This window comes from Coffea eugenioides, chromosome 6 (assembly GCF_003713205.1).
Source record: "Coffea eugenioides isolate CCC68of chromosome 6, Ceug_1.0, whole genome shotgun sequence".
In the NCBI taxonomy this organism is placed as follows: domain Eukaryota; kingdom Viridiplantae; phylum Streptophyta; class Magnoliopsida; order Gentianales; family Rubiaceae; genus Coffea; species Coffea eugenioides.
The window spans coordinates 42,452,842-42,457,858 of record NC_040040.1 but is presented as its reverse complement, the minus strand read 5'-3'; the positions used below and the strand labels follow the sequence as shown (position 1 = coordinate 42,457,858).

General features: G+C 33.5%; 1 long non-coding RNA gene across 2 annotated transcripts; it reads right to left on the bottom strand.

The window, feature by feature from the left end:
* Positions 1–1,513: 1,513 nt before the first annotated feature.
* On the bottom strand, positions 1,514–4,484 carry LOC113776418. 2 transcript variants are annotated; one of them, XR_003469010.1, is made up of 4 exons: positions 4,289–4,484; positions 3,828–3,874; positions 2,135–2,285; positions 1,514–1,645 (listed from the first exon to the last, which is right to left on the bottom strand). It is a non-coding gene; the product is annotated as an uncharacterized LOC113776418 (long non-coding RNA). The 2 variants fall into 2 exon arrangements; XR_003469011.1 differs by lacking the exon at positions 3,828–3,874.
* Positions 4,485–5,017: the final 533 nt, after the last annotated feature.

Genomic DNA, 5,017 nt, shown 5'->3' with positions numbered 1-5,017 from the left:
AATTAATTTCGTGTTAGGTTCATATTGTATTTTCAGGTCGTATCGAAAATTACCACCCCTAAATATAATCAAAAGAAATTTGCACTACTAAAAAGCAAGTGGAAGAAAGGATGATGGCATAAGTATAAATGTGAGCAACTATATACATATCACACCATAAGTTTAGGTTTGATTTGTTCAAAACATAGGTAATTTATTCGTTAGTAGATATAAAATGCATATTAATTTTCTACAAATGGAAAGTACAATTTCATATATACTAACCATTAACAGAATATGTAGTTCGAACACGATCAATTGAACGCATATTTCGTTTGTTAAGCTATCATTTATTTTGTTACTTAGGTTGAATATTTACATTTGAATAGAGTATTGATATCGGAACTTCAATTATTCTTAACGAACTTCAATTAAGACAATTTTAAGGACAACAATTGCTAAAATATAGATTTCTTAAATTTTTTTGAAAAATGACAAAAAAATTACACTTTATTGTGAAAATATCAAATTATTAATTCAATTCAAATTAATTTTATAATAAAAAATATTATTCCTCAAACTGGTTGCTTAATCCGTATCTATGCCCGTACTAGTGTCGAATGAATAACTAAAATTTGAAATTGCAACAAAAAATATTTTTTACAAGAAAGGTGAAAATAAGTAGAACTTTTGCTAACTTTAACCCAAAATTTAAAAAAAAAAGGATAGGCCTTTTTGTAGTTTTGAATTCAAAAGTGTTGTGGTTGTGATAGAATTCTTTATTAAATTTTGAAACAGTTAAGAATTCAAGAGATAAGTACAAAGGTGACTTTTATTAGCCATTAATTTTAGTTAGAGTAGGAAAGGTCGATGCACTAGTAACGCTTGAATTTCTTTATGCCAAAGAATTCATAGTACCTAAAGCTGGTAGCCTTTTTACGGATTCATTGAAGGTATTTATGAGACCCCCACAATTATTGTTTCCTCGGTTACGATAAATGGACAAAGAAAGTCGAAACTAGTTTGTCCCATTATTCCTAATGGCAGATTGTCATTAAATAGAAAGGTGGATTACTTGTTTATTCGTAGAGGACGTGGGAAGATACTATTTGTTTGGACTTCTGCTAATCGGTTACTGAGGAAATCACAGCACTTAACTTCACAAAGGCCGATGCTCTCTCATAAAAGTGCCGTCAGTCTATATAGGAAAGCAACACACTTTATTTTTGGTTGCACCGAAACGAATGGATAAAAAGGAACTTCTAATGCTCGCAGAAATAAATAAGAGTATGTGCTCCTACGACAGAATGGATGTTACACCGCTATTAATGTGGTAAGGGCAAATCCCTTTAGTACTTTACAGCAAAATGTAGCATGTAGTAAGTAGCTGCTTATATAAAACCACTGAGGTTTTTCATGGTTAAGCATTAGAACAACTACTGCATAATAGTCCCTGACTAAGCTGAACAAAATGTGAGAGGGTCACAACTACAAGAGTAGTAGCGCAATCAGAAAACACCTACAAGGCTATAACAACTAAGACCAAAAGCGAGACTGTGTCCGATGCACCCCATGTTTAACTAGAACCATCCATATGGAATTCCATGATTAATGCTAATCTTCCCTGCTTCCTTTCACTTATTCCATCCCGTTGAGATATCCAGTCCTGAAAAAGAACATGACTTTCAGTTTTAGCATATTTGGAAGCGGAAATAACCAAATGATGACAATAATAACAGTAAAACGTATGCGTGCTTCAAGTCCCTAAGCTTTAGCAGCAGAACAAGCCATGCGAGGAACATTTCTATAGTAAACCACCTGTACCAATTTTGAGAATATAAGTATAAAAAACCAGAATAAGGCTGAAAGCCACAACAACAACTCAGAGAAACCAAACCACCCTTCTCCAATCATCAAGACAATATTAAATTTATCTAATAATATTCTCAAATATCTAAGAATGATATGAGATTTAATAAGTAATAAAATAAAAAACAAAGCATATGGCCGCCATACAAAAGCAGAACCCCAAGAATCCTAGAGAGTCCAAACCTTCTGTGCCCAGTAAACCAACAATACTAGCTTTAGGAGTAAGAACAAACAGTTTGAAGTAGATGATCAATATTATCAACAAAAGAGAAATGAATACTTTTACCTAGATATCTTGCAACACTGTTTCCTATTTTGTTTCAGTTTCCCTTGAACCAAGAAGAAGGGGGAGATTCAATCCCATGTAATATAATACGGTTCCGATGTCCAAAATTTTCCCAAAACTCTTCTGACCATTAGCTGTCCTGCCGCCAAACCTGTTGATCAAGGGACCATTTCAAAAAGAAAAAGGGCGGACAGGGGACCCCTGAGTTAGCTTCAGCTGAGGAATTACACTTTGTCCCAATTTCATAATCTTCCTTTCTTGAATTTAAAGGGGCTTGGGTTCCCTTGGGGAGGATCGTATAGCCTGCACTGTCAAGTCCTTTTTTCCTTCTCTGCTCTTTTCCTTTATTAAAGTAACAACTCTAGCAATCACATTCTTGTCTATTAAGGCATTTAGTTAAATCTGATTATATTGGAATATTCCTTGCCCAAAAAAAAAAAAAACTTTTTCTTCATAGAAGCGCTCTTTTAGTCTCTGAATCATTCCATCAAGCACAGAGCAACAAGCAGCAGGTAATTGGAAACTGAAGACAGAGATTCACAGGTCTGTATTTAATTTTCTTGATCTTTCTTTATTATTTCACTTTCATGTCAGCTAAAATCGTTCAACTAAACTGTTGTATGCGGGCCCTTTTGCAGGAGTTTAGAGTATTGTAGTATATTTTGTGTAGCAAAATTATGCGGTTAATTGTTGAATAGAATTTTCAAAACAAGAATAAATCATCACTAATACAAAAGGGATCTTTTCAACATGCATGAAATACATAAATTTTGGTCAGAAATAATTGTATGTAAAATCTGACCGCCAAAGCTGTAACTCCAATTGCAGGAAGTTACGATTAAAATGAAATTTACTGCCTTTTAGCCCTGTAGCCGAGAATGCTGTTATATTGGAGGATAATTTGGCTCAAAAAAAAAAAATCAAAGATCCTACTTATGAGCATCAGTAAAGATTTGAAAAAGGATATTTAATTGGAACTTTTCTGTTTTGACTATCTGAAAGCTTTTATTGGAGGGAGAGTGGTCTGGATTAGTTTATTGGATTACTAATGCTGGAAAAGATAGCCATTAATCATGTAACCTTTCTTTAATCTTAAATTAATGCATTATTAAAACATAGGCAATAGTGGTCATTTGAAACAAGAATTAGTTTAGTTTTTGTTGTGGTACTTATTCGTATCTCCTGCACCACTTTCCCTAGAGCCTTGAAGTCACTTGCTTTAGCTATGCTAACAATTATATCCGGAATCCATGAGCTAGTGGAAAAGTATTCATTGCATTGCTTTGTCATCAGTAGTTTTATCTTTGACATTATAATCTTCCTCTGTTTAAGAAGTTGATTAGGGACATGAACCATGACTTTTATAAGGAACTGGGGAATATCTATACCAGATCGATGGATAACCAAAAGGTGCATGTGCAGATAAATAAAGGGGGGAAATAAAAACTTGGCATTTGATTTTTGTTCATGTACACACACTCATGAGCTAATAGGCATGTACTTTATGTTAATGTGCACATAAATGTTAGCATGTTACAAAGTATTTGGTGGACAAATAACTTTCATCAATTGGTCAGGCACTTGATCTGATGGTGATAATATTATTGTTTCATTCCTGAGCAGATTTCAAATTCATGCTATAGTATTACAATTACTTTCTTTCTTTCTTTCTAAAATGAGTAATCATTTATACCATCAAACAGGGGTCTTGCAGCGGCAATGGACCAGAATAGTGTGGAACTGCAGGCAGAAAAAATTCTTACACTTCTCAGTCCTTTCGCACCGAGTAGCAATCATAACACAGAAAAAATGCCTTCGCACCGAGTAGCAATCATAACACAGAAATTTCTCTTTGACATTTCACCAAACATCTTATATGCATTCACAAATTAATCACATTTAACTTAAACGCCTAGTCTCAAGTCCTTTCCTAGATGTTTCATATGGCTATTAACCATATTTTACCCGTAGACAATCAAAACTACAACCATTTCCTAGATGTTTCAGTGGACATTTTCAGCCCCAAAATTGCAATAAAATCTTCAAATACTCAGCCTTGATTTCGTAAGAAAATCTTGACAAACAAAACAAATGAAATATAAATAAATTACAGCAATATAATCAAACGATTTCAAGTGGACATGATGGACTAACCTCGGCACTGCTCTCTTTGATTGGCTACCACCGTCGCTAACCCTTTTATTGTATCCGCATATGGCAGCACCCAAAAACAACCGATCGATGAGAAAGGATAGAGGGAAAGTGGGAACTGAAGATGAAAATTTGGAAGTGAGAAAATTTATGCAATTGAAACCAAGAGAAAGTGTGGACTAAAGTGGAATCCTTTGCCTGGGAATTCAATTGTATCGTTGGAACTAAGAACTAAGTAATAAGAAGGCAGATGACTTTAAAGAGATGATACCCGGAAGTGTTTCAGAACCCAAAATCGTTTTCAGAAACCGGTAACTTTTTTACTTAAATATGAACATTTTTTACTTTTAGTATTAGTAAGTTTGATTCAACCATAAGTAAATTTTGTCAAATAATAAGTAAATTAAATTACTCAAAGTGTAAATTTCTATTTTGACTAAAACTTATCTTTCAGGCATAAACTTACTAGTTTTAATTAAAAACTTACTAAAGTTAATATTAATTATTTTAATATAATATTTAAAAAGTCACTAAAAAATTGGATCTGTCACTAAAGGTAATAGAAACCTGTAATAGCAGGTTTCCTTAATATCGTTACCATAACTATAGGCACTGTAGCATTGTCCATTGTCGCTTGGATGAGATCAGCTTGTCAACAGGTTAGTTTTAGGGAAAATGACCTATTTCATCCCTCACATTTCACAAAAATATTCTTTTCGTCCCTTACTTTTA